This window comes from Silene latifolia, chromosome X (genome assembly GCF_048544455.1).
Source record: "Silene latifolia isolate original U9 population chromosome X, ASM4854445v1, whole genome shotgun sequence".
Classification (NCBI taxonomy): domain Eukaryota; kingdom Viridiplantae; phylum Streptophyta; class Magnoliopsida; order Caryophyllales; family Caryophyllaceae; genus Silene; species Silene latifolia.
The window spans coordinates 55,857,457-55,877,350 of record NC_133537.1 but is presented as its reverse complement, the minus strand read 5'-3'; positions in this window follow the sequence as shown (position 1 = coordinate 55,877,350).

Genomic DNA, 19,894 nt, shown 5'->3' with positions numbered 1-19,894 from the left:
TCAAGGCAAGATACACAAGAAATAAGCAACAATAAGAAAATTTTCGGACCATATAAAGAACAATTAGAGACACTTACTTGAAGAAATTGGAACAATATAGCACACAAATAAGCAGAAAGGAGTGAATGAATTTGCAACAAATCAACTTAGCACAAATTAATTTGAGATTTGATGATGATATGAAGGTGTAGACACCTCGTTTATGCACCTCCCGCCAAACACCGGGTGATGATTGGGCTGCAAGTTTAGCATATGTCGCGATTTTATGACATTTCGTAAATCAGTTAATAAAAAGTAACTCATAAACTTGTGTCTACCCCTTGGTTGTCATTAGGTGTCATTACGGTCGTTTTGGCAGTAATTCGAGTATATTTGGAGCCCGGGTCAAAAACTGATTCCATTTTCTAAAATCGTCAAACCCGAGTAAAAAAGCAATGTGCTTGTCTACCTAAGGTTAGAATGTCTTAAAATGTTAGGAGTATATCTCATTTTGAGTCTCATGTCACTTCTTAAGACTAAACTTAAGTTTACATTGCAAAATGTTCATTTCATTTAGCTAAAATGACAACCCGAACTTTAGGTCCGTTTTTTGACGTGCTAACGACCTTTTTGGGTCTAGCCTATTTCACATAAAGTTTTAGATCTTTTTCTTAGCTTTCCAACGCCAGCAAAATCACCTTAATCCGAGTCTTGTAGAGAACGTTACGCCTAATATACGACAGACTGTCAACGGGCTTTCTTGCAGCACATGAAACCGCCCTAGAGAGGATGCACTATTTGATGCGCCTCTTCCCCAGGGGGTTTCTCAGCAGAAAATCAAAGTCAGTGTGTTTCTTTCCTATTCCTTTCCAAATTCTACCATTTCCATAATTCCTCCACGTGATTAGTATAAATAGAGGCCTTCGCCTCACATATTTTCCACGCGAGTGTCCGCCCTTATTTTCTCGCTTTGCATTCTAAGACTGCGCTCTTGCTTTTCGATGCCTACGTGCTTGATCTATTCAACCACGTAAGCCCAGATCATTCTGCGTACCAGTCACGTTTGCATAGACCGACTAATTTGACCACAATCAATAAATAAATTTTTTAAAATCCTTTTTCAAGGGCACTTTCATATTTGCATAAATCGATTCGAGTACCACTAAAAACCGATGCAGTTAAATCTCGCGACGCTAACATGTAAGTATGAGGGCGTAAACCCACTTTAATTTTGTATTTATTTTCTGCATTAAATTTATTTATGTTATAAGCATGCTCAAACCATTTTCGAAAGTTAAGTTTTAAACTGTTTTGACGAAAACAGCAGAGAAACGACGGTGGGAAGAATCGCACTGACTGATGCGTCTTCTAGAAAGGTCGCAACATTTGTTGCGCCTCTTCCAGAGGCTGCCTTTCAGTCACTGCTCTTCTTCTTCTTCTTCTTCTTCTTCTTCTTCTTCTTCTTCCTTGGTTCTTTGTTGTTTAGTCTGTTGTCCACCTTTCTTCGTTCTTTTTTCTTCTTGTTTCATCTAATAATTTTCAAATTAGTTTTTATAAATTTTTTTCAACCTTTTTCGACTTAAATCCCTTCTAGTCAATATTTGGGGGTTTGCATCATACGTTCAAACCCGGATTTAAGAGACTTGGTTTATCCGTATCAAGTCCCTTGAATTCATCCTTTGTACATTGTTTTCAACTTGATTTCAGTTCTAATTCTTTAAACTCCGTTTTAATTTTGATTTTGACCATTCGAGTTTGGTATATAAAAATCTATCCCGACTTTGTGAGTTGTTTAAACTATTGTAATAATTCGGTGTAAATTATTTTAATCTGACTTATGATGATCTTGAGTATATTAACCTGCTAAATCACTTCTACTTGAGTCGTATACTAATAATCAATGTGTGGACATAGGCCACCCGCACGCCAAGCCAATCTATGGACGAGCGGCAGTCTGAAAGCCACGCTTGGTGGCATAAAAATGCTTTCGACCGGATCGCTATAAATCGGTCGGTTTTGTCTCGGCAAGGGTCTTAAAATGATGTAAGAGATGTTCGGAGTCACCACCAAGCATTTGTGGGATTCTTGGAACCCATTCGAATCCACTTTATACCTAGGTCAACCAAGGCAAAAAGCGGTGTTTGACATAGGTACTAAAGATAAGGAGTCGTCCCTCTTTAGCATCCTATCTCTAGAATGACTCTCGTTCTCCCTGGATTAGGTCGTCTATTATCCAAAGATTCTGAGTAAGAGGTTAAGGTACGTATTGGGAAGCCCTTTAATCGGACACCCAATCCCGACCGCGGTAGCGGCCTCTACTAATCGATCTTGGTTGGTTGAATGCAGAAGTGGATAAAACGGGTAAATGCATGAATACGCATCCACAAGTTTAAACCTAACATGTGAGCTTTCTATGTCGGTTGTTTATCCAAATATCAATTAATTGATGTCAAGTTGGATTTAGTGTTGATTTGCATGGAAAACGGAAATTAAACATCCATTTACCGAGTTAGGTTTATGGTGCATAACGTGATCCATTTGTCTTAGAAAGGCATTTTGCAAATACAAAGTAAAGGGGGCAGGCTTGCCATCTGACCCATCCTGTATTCGGGTTAACCGAAGTCGGGATCGTCCTAGGCCAGTGCTGGAAAGGAAGCAGGACCTGCATCAGGCAGCCTATTGAGGCGCGAGCCATCAGGCGATGCAAAGGGACCTCTCCTGGTTTGAAAACTGGAAAACAGTTAGCATGTTTAGGCGCGAGGTAGCTGACGATCCCAAGGGACATCTTCTGACTGTTGAAAACGTTTGTAAAAGGGTTTGTGAGAAGGTATTTGAACCCATCTTTGTTTGAAGTGGTCGTTTAGACAACTTTTATGCAAATATGAAGAACGAGACCTGAATAATCATCATTGTATTGACGATATTCGATGTCGGCTTCGGTTTTCCAAGCTTGACATGAATAGTTTTGAAAAACGGTTATGAACTAATTGTATTAAGTTCATTTTTTTCTGATTAGTCAATGTTTATCATCGTACTCGGATTTAAACCGACATGGTATGTGGAACCAAGGATGATTATGCATATATGACTAATAAGGTTGTTTTTGAAATGTAAAGAAATGAATAAAAGGTTTTAAAATACCTTTTAAAATGTAATTAACCAAATATTATCACCGAAACACGGATTAAACCGTCATGGTATGAAGAACCAAGGGTGAAAATGATTTATGGTTAAAAAGTTTATCATGAAAATGATTTGAAACGGTAAAAACCGGTTGTAAAATGAAATGAAAAGTGGAAAGAATTAACTCAAACACGTTTGAGCTCTGACCTGCACACCCCATTGAGGCGCGAGTTACCTAGTGGTGACTAGGGCCTTCTGTTTCCGGTCAAAACTTGATTTTGGCTCATTCGATCCGTATTTTGGACCATGTTATGCATGATTTAGCATGTTAAGGTCATGAAAACAAATAAAAAGACATGAAACAAGGGGATTATTACACCCTCATACTTACATGCTAGGTTGAAGATGAGAAATCGACGGAAGTGTAAAAATTCGTTAGGTCGGAAAACTCGGTTAAAACCGTTTTAGAAATGTAAAGAGTGTTTTGTTTAGTTTAGTGAGTGTGTAGTTGGTCGAAATGGTCGGTCAAGTGATTTAATGCACGATGACGGTACCAAACAATGTGTATGGCTTGTATTTCCGATCGGTAGGTTGAAAATACGTGTCAGTTTGTGACTTGAGAAGTCGAGTCTAGACTTTTCAGGGAGAAATGAGGGGCGGACACTCGCGTACCTTCAAATGGTGAAATTTGAGGGGTATTTATAGAAGATTGAGTGGTTGTGTGCGTTTTGAGAGACATGGTTGCATGGGCTACTCGAAGAGGCACAAGCCATTTCGCGGGTCTTTGAGCTGTCTTGTCACTATCATCCATTTGAAATCATGATTTGTTCTATCCTAGGTTTTGGATGTCATGATTCTAGTACTTTACCATTCAAGTATACCGGGTATACTTAACATGGAAGCTTTGTGATATTTGTTTTTAGTGTTTGACTCAGTTTGACTCGTTGTTGGAGTCGGGATTTAAATTTTGAGTTGGTTTTTGGTTCGGTGTAGATTTTGACTCTAGTTAGTGTCATTGCGACCCCGTCGTCGTGCATAAAACACTCCAGATACTTTTGAAATTTTTTGAAAATGTTATTTTTTTGGAATTCGTTTTGAGTTTTTCGACGTGTAGTTATACAAAACTGTCAATTAAACGTATTGATTCCTAAGCATGTTGTAGTCCGATAATCATTGGTTGTTTGTTGGGGAATCAACAGATACTGGGTATCTACAGAGCCCCCACTTTGACTGAGGCTTGGATAGGGCGAAAGTAAAAGTATAGCCCCCAAGTCAATCGAACATTACAAGTTGGAGATCGGAGTGACGTCAAGGTGGCTCGAAAGAATTCGGGCCAAGGACTTGCCGTCGGGAAGGGCGACGTCACGGCGACTCGGGGATACGAGTCATGGACCTGTCGTCGGGAATAGTTTAGCGTTTGTCGATTGTCGCGTGGGTCGTTTAAAGTCCGTTAGACTACGTACGAAGGCTCTCCAGCTGTAACACCCCCATACTCCAAGTGCCTTACCAGGACCACTCAGGTATAAAGCTGTTACCATCTCGGTTTCCCGAGGCAATGATAATCAAAAGACAATAAAGAAACAACGTTTAAATAGTATAAAGTTTAAAGTGAATACAATGCTAAAACCAAACTGCCAAAAACGGCTTACATGTTCATAAGCCAACTGTCTAAACAACTAAACAAATGTCTGACAAACTACTCAACCTACAGCAGAAGACTTTATCATCTGAAGGTGACACATCCCAACTAGCCCATATGTCTCGACTCATACCTGCTCAACAACTACTCACCATCCCCGAATGGATCACCACGGTTTTTAAAACAATAAAACGGGATCAGTACTATTCACACAATCATACATATACAACTACTATAAGACAAAAACCAACATATCTCAACCATCACATAAGTCAAACTCCACAATCAACTCCTCATAACCGACTACACACTAAAGTGTGTAGTCCTGCCAGAGTACCCGTCGCAACAGGTTACTCCACTCCGCCAGTGGGGGACCGCAGCCGTTCCCACCTAAGCCCCGCTCATACCATAGAGCGAATAACCCACATCCATTAATGTGCACATCCCTTCTGTGGCGGGTTCCACAGAAGGCGAATAATAGGCGTGAAGCCACTACCTCAAGTGACCCCACTCAGCCAGGGACGCACCCCGAATACCACAGACAAATACAATCAATCACAACTACCAGTAGTAAACAATTCCACAACCGTCACAATACTCGTACGATAATACTCAACAAACAAAGATCACAACCAACATATATGTGAATAATACTGAGTAGGGAAACCCTACCTGGAATGCAAAACAATCAGACGATCTCAATAGCTGTTATCAAAAAGCCTCCTCTACGAATTCTCCTCCTAACATATGATCACATATTTACTAACAATCATAAAAACCAACAAAACCCCCAAATCCCCAAATTAGGGTTTAAACAACCTTAATAAAATACTATAAAATCGGTACGTAGATCTTACCCTTGACGCAAGGATCACAAGGATGTAAATAACGATAGATTCCGACCTCCCAAACTCCGGGATTTGTCAATAATGCGAAGGATGCGAAGAACGTAGTTTGAAATCTCTTTTGAAGTGATTAGGTTTGATAAAAGTGTATTATGAAAGTGACAGAAAGGTTTATATATTAATTCACATTATTAACAAAACCCGACAAAACATTACCCGTAAACCGAGCCACTCGATCGAGTGCCCAACATACTCGATCGAGTGCCCCCTACTCGATCGAGTACCAAGTCTACTCGATCGAGTACCCTACAGACACAAACTGTTTTAAAAACCAAAACACCCTTACTCGACAGAGTAAGACCCACTCGATAGAGTACCCAGAGACTCATAAAACCGTAGTATTACAGTCTTCCCTCCTTAAAAAGAACTTCGTCCCCGAAGTTCAAACCACAACAAAACAAAAACATACTACCACACTCCTGACACAACAACCAACATAAAACTTAACATAAAAACATGTTACCAACCAAAATCAACCCGAGTCAAACCACTACAAAACAAACCGACACAACACAAAAAGGGTATAAAACTCTTTGCGATCATCTCCTACCCCCCTAAAAGAAACAAGGTTACGTCCCCGTAACCATACATACCTGATCGAAAAGGAAAGGGTAACGCTCTCTCATAGCATCCTCTGTCTCCTATGTACCTTCCTCTACCTCATGATTAGACCAAAGGATCGTAAGCAAAACTGTCTCACTACTCCTAGTCTTCCTAACCTTCCGGTCAAGAATCTGCTTAAACACCTCAAGATAAGACAAGGACTCATATAGCTCTATGCTCTATGCCTCTAACACATGTGACAGATCACTCACATACTTCCGCAACTGAGATACATGAAAAACATTATGCACCCTATCCAAAGAAGACGGTAAAGCAAAACGGTAAGCAACCTCTCCAACCCTGTCTAGGATCTCATATGGCCCTATGAACTTCTGACTCAGCTTGCCTTTCTTCCCAAATATCATAACCCCACGCATGGGAGACACTTTCAGAAGAACCTTGTCCCCAACCTGAAACTCGACATCCCGGCGATGTAGATCTGCATAACTCTTTTGCCTATCATGAGCTGCTCTCATCCTCTCCCTCATCATCCTAATCTGCTCAACCATGTCATGTAACATCGTTGGTCCTAAAACCACTGCCTCAGCACTGTCGTCCCAACAGATCGGACTCCTACATCCCCTCCCATATAAGGCTTCAAACGGTGCCATACCAATACTAGGGTGATAGCTGTTGTTGTAAGAAAACTCTATCAAATCCAACCTCTGTTCCCAGCTACCACCAAAGTCCATCACACAAGCTCGTAACATATCCTCAAGAGTCTTGATTGTTCTCTCTGTCGACCATCCGCTGCGAATGAAATGTCAGTACTCATCTTCAATGTCGTTCCCAAAGATTCCTGTAACTCTTTCCAAAACTTGGAGATAAACCTCGCATCTCTGTCAGATAATATGTGTTTAGGCACCCCATGTAACTTTAGCACATTCTTCCGATAAGCCATAGCTAATTGTGCTTTAGTCCATGTATCTTTCATTGGCACAAAATGAGCTGACTTGGTCAGTCGATCCACTATAATCCATATCATGTTGTTACCATGTTGACTCTTTGGCAAACCCACGATAAAATCCATAGAAATGGATTCCCACTTCCACTCAGGTACCTCAAGAGACTGAATCTTAACTTGTGGTCGTCGTTGTTCCCCTTTAACTCTCTAGCGTGTCAAACAACGGGCCACAAACTCAGCTGTTTCTTTCTTCATCCCAGGCCACCAGAACGTGTTCTTTAAATCTTTGTACAGCTTTTCACCACCTGGATGTACCGAATACGGTGTACAATGTGCCTCTGTCATGATTGTCTTTTTCAGTTCCTCATCATTAGGGACACACCACCTCCCATCAAACCTCAAACTACCATCTGAATGAATAAAGAATCTAGACACTGTCCCTTTCTCTACTCCAGCTCTCCACCCTATCATCTTAGGATCCAAAGTCTGTTTACCTCATATATCATCATAAAGATCAGGCTGCACTGTCAAATCTCCCATGGCATCCCCTCTCTGCATCATATGTATCCCAAACTTCCCCACCTCATCTCTTAACCTCATCAAAGATATAGCTGTATATAAAGAATGTACACTCTTCCTGCTCAAAGCATCTGCAATAACATTGGCTTTCCCTTCATGGTAGATAATATCCATGTCATAATCGCCAATCAACTTCATCCACCTCCTCTGTCTTATGTTCAACTCCTTTTGAGTGAAGATGTACTTGAGACTCTTGTTATCTGAAAATACCTTAAAGGTCGCCCCATAAAGGTAATGTCTCCAAATCTTGAGAGCAAACACTACTGCACCCAACTCTAGGTCGTGTGTAGAATACCATTTTGTAACACCCACATACTCCAAGTGCCTTACCAGGACCACTCAGGTATAAAGCTGTTACCATCTCGGTTTCCCGAGGCAATGATAATTGTTTTGTATGGATTTTGCGCAAGGCGAAATCAGGTCAGGGTAGAGTTGTGTAAGGTTAACTAGCTCTAGGTAGTCTGATGGTCAGGTCGTCAGGATACAATAATAAACTGTAAATGAAATAATAACGATAACAATAAGACAAGCAATTTTGTACGTGGAAAACCCTTGAATGGGAAAAAACCACGGGCACCAAGCCAGGCGAGGATTTCACTATATTGTTTGGGAGAAAAATTGTATGAAAAGAACAATGTTAATATTTCTCTATGCAATGCATGTGCTTCTTCCTGTCTGTGTCTCATCTGCCTCCAATATCTTCAAAGTATTCCTTATATAGGCTTCCTCCTTGAACGGCTGCCTGATACGGTATTAATTGCGGTTTATTCTCCATAATTACCAGTAATAATTGCCAATTATTCCTCCCTTAATTACTTCATTTACTACGTAATCTTCATACTTAATGCTGCGTATATAATTCCTTTATAACACGCGTATATGGTCTAATATCGTCCTGATATTTCGACCGTTGTCCTCTCCATGGCCTAGCGCCTATCTTCATGTGCCCTGATAGCCTGACATCCTGACAGCCTGGCAGTCAGGTTCAGGTGAGATACTGATCAGGAAGGTCTGCGGATTTCCAGGCCTAACAATTGCCCATTATCTCCTCATTTGCAGTGTGCCAGGACGAAAAAATGAGGAGATAACTTTATTTTGCCTAGTCAGTTCCCTGTAACAGCTATTTTACTGCAGTTGCTGACGCGTGTGATATTTACTGCAACTTCCTTAATGATTATCCATTTTCTTTGCGGCTGAAACCCTAATCCTGTTCATTATAAATACTCGCGTGCTTCATTAAGTTGAACTCACCAAGGCAGTATCTTCTTATTTTCTCTCTTTGATAATTTTTTTCTTCAGTTCTCTTAATTTCCAACTTCTTCAATCTTTAATCAATTCTTCATAATCTTTCAAATAATGGCTGCAAAGAAAAAATCTACCAGGGCAGCGGTTCCTGCAACTCCTCCTCCTCAGAATCCTAAGGAAACTTCTTCTGAATATCTGCCTGCTTCTTCTGCTGCTCCATCTCCCACAGTAAATAAGCCGAGTGATTCTCCTTTGGAGATTATCTCAATATTTCATGGTGATTTTCAATTCAAGCCTACGAAGGCTTTAAATGAGGATCAGTCTCCTGCAAACCGTTTGAAGCCCGAGTTTGAGAAGATTTTGAAGGATAAGGGGATCATCCCTGCTGATGCTGAAGTCTGGATCCCTGAGAATTCTCCTATCAGGGCCGACTGGCTTGTCCTGGTTGGTTCTGCATCAATGACTGGGATTTTAGGGCAGGCTTTAAGCTTCCTTTTTCTCCTCTTATGGTTGAGGTTATTAAGGAGATTGGTGTTCCATCTTATCAGTTAATGCCAATGGTGTGGAAGGTTGTATGTTCCATTGAGAATCTCTGTAAAAAACACAATATTTCTTTTCCTCTTGACGATCTGAAGACTTGTTATGCTGTTAAAACAAACAGTCCTAGACGTATAAGTTTTAAGGTTAGGGCCTCTGCTACTCCTCTTTTGAGTAACTTGGACAGTGGCCATGATAAAGGCTGGACTGTTGGGTACATGTTTGTCAGGACCAATTATGTGGGTCCTGACTTGGCGTATTTAAATCATGAAACCTGCGTTGCCGATGAGTCTTTTGGTTTCTTTCTTTGCCCTGCATGTTTTATTTGTTAGTAAAAAATAAAAATGAAATTTATAATAAGCCATACCTCTTATGTGTGCAGTTGATGACTGGGTTACTAAAACTGAGTATCCCACTCCTAATGTTTCTGCTTTCCTTGCTATTCCTCCTTTGGAGAGGTCCTGGCCTCTCTGTTGTGGGGTTGGTCACCTTCCTCGCTGTTTGAAGGCCGACGGTGCTCCCGGGGCGGCTAAAGCTTCAGGGTCGCTAGTGCCACTACCTCGGGATAAGTCTATCTTAATCTTTCCTTTCTTTTTACTCGGGCTTCCTGATAATGTTTGGTTTTTATTGCGATACGAAGTATTTCGTGTTTTGCGACCACCAGGTCGTCTATTCGCCTTGCCAGTTTGGTATGGTGACCTTTCGGCCAGTGGCTAAGATTAAGAAGGAAGGGTCCCGGGGAAGCGGGGATGCTTGAGCTCATTATTGACTTGACTGAACAGTCCGATGTCGCCAGGTCATGCACAGATTGCCCTTTTCTTTGAAACAAGTTCAAGACCCAAAAAAGGAAAATTGAAGATGTTGATGTTTATGCCCCGGTCAGGGAAATGAGAGCCAGGTTGGACAATATGGAGGCTGCTAGGGTGAAGATCAGGGATTATGCTGCTTCTAAATCAGATGTCATGCTCACCCTTGACCCTGTTGAGACTGCTACTCAGGCAGTTGCTTTAGTGGATCATTCAGTCAGCCTCTTGGCTGGTGCCTTGGCTGCCGTAAGGGAGGTAGGTTGGAACAATTTCTATGTGTATTTTGTTTTGGTAGTTTTCTATTATTAGAGTAAGTTACTCATTCTCTTCTCTTTATTTTTTATCAGGGTACTGCGACCTGTCTCCATAATGCCTATTAGGCTACTTCTTTGGTAGCCATAATTGATCTGATGAGATCAGATTATGATAGGCTAAAGTCTGAGCTGGATTTTGCACGAGCCGACTGGCCGCTAAAAGTCCGCCGACTTGACAAGGGTGCAGGCTGAGAGGGATGCTGCTAAGACTGAGGCAGTTTCGAGCAAGCGGCTGTTGCAGGAGGCATTAGACAGAAATGAGGAGCTCACCCAAGAGAGGCATGACTTGGAGTTTAAGTTGGATGATGCTTCCCTCTATTTCTATATCAAGGGAAGGGCGGCTGCTATGTCGGAGCCTATCGAGGCCAGGGCGAAGTGGAACCCTGAGACTGAGATGGCTTTTGCTGCCTCAAAGTATCCTGACCTGCATAATATGGAGAATGAACAGGAGGTCGACTCTCTAGGGGAGCAGGACGTTGACGCTGATCCGGCTAAGAGTGGGGAGCAAAGTTGTTGATGCTTTCATCGTTTCTAAGGAGAAACAAGAATAATATATTTTTCATTGGTATTTTGGCCCATCCAGGGGGGATGTCCTTGGACAAACAATATTTTTATTTTCCTGTCTTGGGTCAGGGAGACTATCCCTGGCCTTTATGAATATTTTGGCGCCTTTACCCCAGGGGTAAAGGTTTTTATTGATATAGGCATGGTGGCCTTCTTTTGGCTGATTTCACTTTTGACTTTGCTTGGTTTGTGAGTTTCATCCTGTTGGGCCTGTCAAATATTTCATTTCAATGACCTGCACATTATTTTCGTTTTATATTGTTATTCATGAGTAATTCAACCAAGTATAGTTTTTTGCTATAGTGGTTGTAGGGGTGGGAAAACCGGCCTGTCAGGAGGGCTTATGTCCCCTGCCTAGCTGGAGGGCTTGGTATTCGGCCTGTCAAGAGGGCATTTTAGACTAAGTGTTTGGGAGAGAACACCCTTGCACCTGTCTTGCTGCGTCCAGCCGGTTGTAATCCGTGGCAGTAAACCTAGTCAGGTCACGCAATTATTTCATGCTTGATTGGTCCTGACTTTTTACTATATCTGGTGGTGGTTACCAACTCGTCAGGAATAGTTAAGTGCAAAAAATTTTGTTTCAGGAATGTATAGTAGAGTAGCCCTCAATCCTGAATATTTATGCATATAATATTTTATTATGTATAATTGTTCAGGATTCAAAAAGTAAATAGATAGGTTAGTTTGAACAGATATAAAATACAGACAGGACATGTAAAAATGTAGTTCATCACGTAGCATGTTAGGTTGAATAGTTATTGAATTTATACATGGTTGTAGCCTGATTTTTACATATGGAATAATTTTAAATGAGTTACATTCCAGGATCTCGGGATCATTTCCCCTTCTAGCGTTTGGAGCCTGTATGCTCCTTGTCCAACAATTGAATCAATTAAGTAAGGGCCTTCCCATGTGGGAGCCAATTTGCTCACGATTTTTCTTTTGTATTTGGAAATACTTTGCGTAGGACAAGGTCTCCTTCTTTAAAGACCCCGACCACGTTTTTATTTTAAGTCCTAGCGATCGCTTGTTGATATGATGCCATCCCGATTTTGGCAAATCTCTTAATTCTTCCGTCAGACCAAGTTGTCTGGCATCAGGTCTTTGTTTTCTTCAACGTTGTTTAGGCTGCATCTGGATGTTGGTACTCGTACTTCCGCAGGAATGACAGCTTCTCAGCCATACACCAGGGAGTAAGGTGTTTGGCCTGTTGCAGTGTTTGCAGTTGTCATGTCTGCCCATAGTACTAATGGAAGTTCTTCAGCCCATCTGCCTCGTCTTCTTTTCAGCTTCTTTTTTAGGCAGCTTATGACTACCTTGTTGCTTGACTCCGCCTGGCCATTAGCCTTTGGGTATCCAGGGGTTGATGTTACCAAGTTGATATTCCATTCTTGGCAAAATACTTGGGTCCTTTTCCCTACGAACTGAGTTCCGTTGTCGCGTACTATTTCTGATGGGACTCCATATCTGCAAATGATGTTTGTCCTAATGAAGGATATTACTTCTTTTTCAGTTACTTGCCTGAAAGAGTCAGGCTCAATCTATTTGGAGAAGTAATCAGTCATAGCTAACATGAAGACTTTTTGTCCTGGAGCTACAGACAGTTTTCCCACAATATCTATGCCCCACTTTATGAATGGCCAAGGTGCGGAGATTGAATGGAAGAGTTCAGATGGTTGATGCATGATTGGTGCATGAATTTGGCAGGCTTCGCATTTTGAAGAGTATTCCAGCAATCACCCTCGGTGTAGGCCAAGAGTAGCCTGTCCTGAGAACTTTGCTTGCCAGGCTCTTTCCTCCCTTGTGGTTGCCATAGTATCCATCGTGTATTTCTTGAAGTACTAGTTTGGCTTCGTCAGGCTCCAAGCATCTCAGGTAGGGTCCAGCCTGCGATCTCTTGAACAAAGTGTTATTGATGATAGCATAAGTTGAAGCTCTAATTTTAAAAGACCTTGCCTCATGTCTACCCTGGGGTAGTATTCCTCGAAGAAACCAGTCATAATAGGGTTTGGTCCAAGAGTTTTTGTCCTGATTGACAGGATTGACCTGTTCAGGTATGCTGATGGTTGGCTCTAATAAGTGCACAATTGGTATTTTGTCAAAAACAGTGGGGGTAAAATTTGAACCTAAGCTGGCCAGAGCATCAGCCTGGGTATTCAGGTCTCTTGATATTTGATCTATGTCAAATAAAGCAAATTTAGCGGTAACCTTTTTTGCATATTCTAAATACGAAATCATTTTTGCATCCTTAGTCGTATAAATTCCCTTTATTTGATTAGGAATTAAGAGTGAATCAGTCTTTACCTTTAGGTTTTGAACACCGAGGTCTAGACATACCTTTAAGCCTGCTATCAGGGCTTCATATTCTGCTTCATTGTTGGTAGCTTTGAACTCACAGCTTATAACCTGAGCTATCACGTCTCCCTGTGGTGATTTAAGTACTAGTCCTAACCCTGTCCCCCTGGCGTTGGATGCCTCATCTATGAATAAGGTCCATTCCTGGTCTGGGGTTTTATTTTCTAGTTGGTTGACCTCTTTTATCAGGTCTGGTTCCAGGTTATGGCTAAAATCAGCCACAAAGTCTGCTAGGGCCTGCGATTTGATCGTTGCCCGGGTTCAAAAGAGATGTCGTATGTGCTAATGTCAGACTAACCATTTGGCCATCCCGCCCGAAAGTTCAGTTTACGCAGATGATTTTATGGGCGATTGGTCCTGACTATAATGGGGTGACTTTCAAAATAGGGTCTCAACTTAGTGCATGACATAATTAAAGCTAAAACATATTTTTCAAGTAGTCCATACCTCAACTCAAAGATCTAGCAGCTTTTACTTACATAGTAGATCGGATGTTGCCGCCCGTCCCGTTCTTTCACCAGATCACAATGATCGACTGTGTCGTCGTGATGATAGGTATATCGACAAAGGTTCTCCATTTTCCGGCTTAGCCATGGGTGGAGATGATAAATAGGATTTTAGATCCTGAAAAGCTGCCTCATGCTCATCCGTCCACTGGAATTGTTTATTTTTCCTGAGGAGGTTATAGAATATTTTGCATCTCTCAGAGGATCTTGATATGAAACGGTTCAGGGCAGCTACCCGGCCTGTCGATTTTTGGATATCCTTGACAGACTTGGGTGACTGTAGTTCCAGGATAGCCTTTATGTAACATCCCGTAAATTTGAAGACCTTTATTATATTTTAAAAGTAATATTTTAATCTATTTTAATTTTATATTAATTTATTTGAAATAAAATTTATTTGATAAAATATAATCTTATTTTATTTTGAAGAAATGTAATTATTTTTGATAGTTTAAAAATGTTCAAAAGTGATTTAAACTATATTTAAACCTTTTCCCTTGATAAAATAGATTTCGGATAAAAGTCGTAAAATTGGGATTTTCCCATTTCTTACGGTCGTTGGGTAAACGAGTTTGGATATTGGGCATATGAGTACTTAATCTTTTAGTAAAATCGTGTTTAAGAACTTTAATTTTCTCGGAAATCGCGTTCGATGAATATTTCTAATTTCCGTCGAAACGAACCAAAACGTAAACAATTGAAACTCATCCAAACACCCTACCCCAAACCATGCACCCTCCATCCTCCATGGGTCTCCTCTTCATCTTTCATTTCCTCAATTCCCATTCTATCATTTCCTTCTTCCAAACACCAAATTCATCTCAAAAATCCTCCTTACAATCCCTAAATCCACCATAACTTCTTCATTTCTCCACCAAATCGCATAAAAATTATATATTCGGAATCCTCTCTTCAATCCTCACCTACTAGTAAGCTTTATTTTCATTTCCCCCAATTTTTGTTTAAGGCTCATCTTTTAGGGTTTTCGAATTTAAGCTTAATAATTGTGTTTTTGTTGTTCTTATAGGTGAAGAATATGAAGATGAGTTAGGAGACTCATATATTGTAGAAGATGATGCATAATTTTGGGTTTTAGAAGCTTTCTCAAGTTATTACTTGTCTCTTTGCTAGCTTAAGGTAACTATTCCGAGTTACTCGACGAATTAATGTCACATTAGTAGTTGTATTTGTTGTTTGTTGTTGTTTGTTGTTGTTGTTGTTTGTTGTTGTTTGAGACGATCTTGTTGGTAAATGAATGAATGGAGTAAGATGAGTATGCTTATGTTTAATTTATGTTACCCATTTGTATATTATTGTTTGGAACAAATTTGGATGAGGAATTATGTGTTGTGACAAGTCCGCGTGTTGGCTGGAACGCGTCAGTACCGGATCGAGACGGTTTCCAATGTTTCCAAAAATATGACAGATTGAACGGCATCGAAAAATTAGGTGGTTTAGCCACATGAATCACTCAATTCGGAGTCTGTATGAGTAAATGACGTCGTTTTATCGATTAAAATTTATAGAAAAGTTTACCCTTGTGTGAGACGGTTATTTATGCTATTTTATTATGCGAGAATTTTGTGGAATTAGTTATTTTGTAAGTTGGAATGTTTTTCTTTATGTTGAAAGTGTTCACATGATAGAAATTGGAAATAGCATGAGAATGATATTGTGATGAATTTTGTGATTTGGGCCAAAGTAGGCCAAGACTGTGAGCTGGGCCAGATTGACCGAACGAGTTTGGTCAAACTAGGTTTAAACCGGTCAGCCTCGATTTGACCGATGACCCGTCGCGGGACTCGGGTCGAGGGTTTATCTTTGAGGTGAGATTGGTTGTTATTGGATGTTTTATGTTATGCCTTGATGTTTGTAATTATCATTTCACATGTTGGTTGTTGGATGCTTTGGATGCCTTATGCTTGAGTCTTGTTGCCTTTCTGCCATTTTAGTTTGTTCTCATGGATTATGGTACTGTTGGTTAGCTGGAATTTGGATTATTATTGATATTGGAGATATTGTTGGATTGTCAGCTGAATATGCTCTTGCGTAGTCTTTCATATGCTAGGGTGTGTATGATCATTTGTGTGTGTGCAAATTTGGACTCTTTGCCCCTCTTATGGTTAATTGGGTGTCCTACTTGTCTTGTGTGCTGTGGGCTAAAGTATTCAAGCTGGGACTAGGTCCTAGGTGAGTATTTCGGCCTTCGTCATAGATAGGCCCTTATAGTCTTTGACGAGTGTATGTTCACATCTTAATAGCCTTTGTGTCTTAGCTTGGTGGGCTTATATCTAAGTTAGGGCATGACCTCCTGACGTACTCTTAGAAGTATTTGGTCAGCTTAAGTACTAGCCAACCCTTTTGTGGACTCCTTAGGGGTACTCATGTGTGTGATCATGGGTCTAGGATGCGCTACTTTCCGCATGTCACTAGGTCTGCGCAGGTTTAGGACTAGGTTGTTTACCTTACCTCGTGGTATAGACTCGAGTTACAGAGTGACTATTGACTGTACTAGGAAAGTATGCCTGTCTCTAGATATATTGTCCTTTCTTGTTGATGATTCTATGAATCATAGAAGGAGAGATGCAAGCCGGCTATGGTTGATAGAGTTTGGATTCCTGGATGTTATGTGATTCACATGATAGTGTAGTATGAGTCGGTCTAGTATTCATATGCTAGGACTATGTGTTGTTATATTGTTGTTCACATGATGAGTACGATTGTCAAGCATCTATAAGCTAAGGCTATGTGTTATTCATATTCATATTCTTATGTTTACATGTTATATTAATTATGACATTTCGTGGCTGGGAGAACTCGGAGTTACTCCCCACTGACTGTGGCTTTCGTATTTGTATAAAATGCGATTGACAGGTAAGTGATGCATATATGGGGTACATGGACGAGCTAGCGAGGAAAGTAATCTTAGGACCTAGATTGGCTTTATTTTATTGTGACCCTTAAACACATTTTATGTTATATACTTTTTAGGGACATATGTCTCCCTTTTTCATATTTGGGTTGTATAACTTTGTTTCGCGACTTTAGCGATGTTTTATTTATGAGATTCATTTTAGACCTTGCATGTTTGACACCTTCTCATTTGGATATTTTTATAACAGGTTCAGGTTTCGTTTTCGTTTTCGAGGTTTTGAAAATTACAGGTTTTTACCCAAATGAACCTATTACAAACATATCCATGTAGTTTTTATCTAGAATTATGTGTTTACTTTTCCGCAATGAATGAGGGTGTCACAGTTGGTATCAGAGCATATTTGCTCCCGACGCACGTTTGTGCACCCCAATATAAATAACTTGACCTTAAAATAATAAACTTGAGAGATGGGTAGGATGGGTAGACTTAGGACCTTATGTTGTAGTCTCTTTGTGTATGCTTCGTGGTAGGTTCTAACATGTTTGTTGATTGTCAATTATTTTTGTACCCTTGGATCAATGACCGCGAGCTTACCTACATGAAGATCAAGATTTGGTGCCTATTGCCGAGGACTGAAGATTTGTTTACCTTTGAATAATGCTTCTACTTCCTCGAAGATGTTTCTCATTCTTTGTGTACCTTGCCTTATTCTTTATCTCTTGGCGCTTATTCTTCTTCTAAACTCTCTCTTCTCTTTCCTTGAAAGTTACTCTTGTACCCTCCTAACTTGTCCTTTGTTCCTTACTTATCCTCCCTTAACGCCTTTTGATAGTACTTTTTCTTTTAAGGAATCTTAACCTTGGTTGGAAAATTGAAACTTTGAGGAGATTGTTTATGGTTAACCCATAACCCTGGTTTTGAGAGGTTGTGATGTTAGGAAGACTTAGGTAGTGTGATGAGACATACCTAGTGATTCTTAGACCTAGATCCTTGATAAGTGAGTATTCTTTATTGGTGGAATTTGGGTTGTCAAGTGTGAGTTGCGTTTGTTCCTAAGGCTATAGAACTTGGCTTTGTTTTTTAGGTTTGGGATTTGAGAGCCTTGGGGAGTGTACTGAGACATGTCTTGGGATACTAGTGCTTAGTACTTGACTTTAAATGGATGGAATTGAATGGTGGAATATTTAAGGAACCCTTTCTGGGAATTTATAGCTTGGTATTCGGATCTTTGATTGAGGACTTTACTATTTTAGGAAACCCATGGTTGACACTAGTTGGATATGAGTATAGCTTTGTTGGAACAATGACCTTGATCTTGTGGAAGTTGTTTGTGGATGTTTGAGGATTCGGAGTGGTGAAATCACACTTATAGTGGAGTACCTTGTTTCAGGGAATAGATTAGGATGAAGTAACATGAGTGTTTTGAGGAAATCCTTGGGAGTGTTGTAGTCATAAGATTTGTTGTTAGGAAGTTTCGGGACCATTTGGATGATGTTGGTGTTTCAGATTGAGTACCTGGCATTTCCTTTGGCAAATGTGGTGGCCGATGCTTTGAGTAGGAAGACTAGTCACCCTTTGAGCACTATCTGTGTGTTACGTGATGAACTTACCACGGAATTTCAAAAGTTAGGGATAAGCCTTGTTTGGAAGGGCTTTGACTATCTTAGTGCCTTGAGTGCAGAACCCGACTTTTACCGTGAGATCCGTACGTGCCTACCTGAAGATGCTACTTTCAAGTCCATTCAAGCAAAAATCCAACTTGGGCAAGCTAAGGATTGTGTGGTGGATAGTGATGGATACCTTCGTTACCAAGGTAGGATGTATGTTCCGAGAGTAGCCGAGTTGAGGAAGGAGATCCTTGATGAAGCTCACCTTTCTCCTTACTCTATTCATCCTGGTGGTGACAAGCTGTATAAAGACTTGAGATTACAATTTTGGTGGCCTAGGATGAAGATTGATGTCCTAGAGTATGTTAGCAAGTGTCTTACCTGTCAGAAAGTGAAGATTGAGCATCAGAAACCCGGGGGTTTGCTACAACCTTTGGATGTTCCCTTTTGGAAATGGGAGTCCATCTCCATGGACTTTGTGATGGCTTTACCTAAGACTTCTAGCGGAAAAGATGCGGTTTTGGTGGTTGTAGATCGATTGACCAAATGTGCTAGGTTTATACCTATCAAGGAGACATGGAAATTAGATGTCCTAGCTGGTGCCTACGTGAAAGAGATAGTACGCTACCATGGAGTGCCTAAGGATATAGTTTCAGATCGTGACCCTAGATTCTGTTCCCGTTTCGGATCGCTTTGCAAGAAGCCATGGGTAGTAAGCTACTGATGAGTACCGCTTTTCATGCCGCTACAGATGGGCAGACTGAGAGGACTATCCAGACTTTAGAGGACCTCCTCCGTGCTTGTGCTTTAGACTTCCACACTTCTTGGGAGAAATGTTTACCTCTTGTCGAATTCTCCTACAATAATAGCTATCATTCCTCTATCAAAATGTCACCTTATGAGGCTTTGTACGGTAGGAAGTGCCGTAGTCCTGTTTGTTGGGATCAAGTCCAAGATGCTCATGTGTTGGGACCCGATTTGGTGACTGAGACCATCAATCAGGTTCAGATCATTCGAGAGCGTATGAAAACCGCTCAAGACCGACAGAAATCTTATGCCGATGTCCGTCGTCGACCACTTACCTTTGAGGTTGATGATCGAGTGTTCCTTAAGGTATCACCTATGAAAGGGGTGAAACGGTTTGGTGTGAAATGAAAGCTGAGTCCCAAATACATTGGACCTTTCCGTGTGCTTGAGAAGATTGGCCCCGTTGCTTACCGTTTAGAGTTGCCCCCGAATTTGAGCAAGGTTCATAATGTCTTCCATGTATCTCAGTTGAGGAAGTACATTAGTGATCTGAGCCATGTTATTCAAGAAGAAATCCCAGATTTGGAACCTTACTTGGCTTTGGAA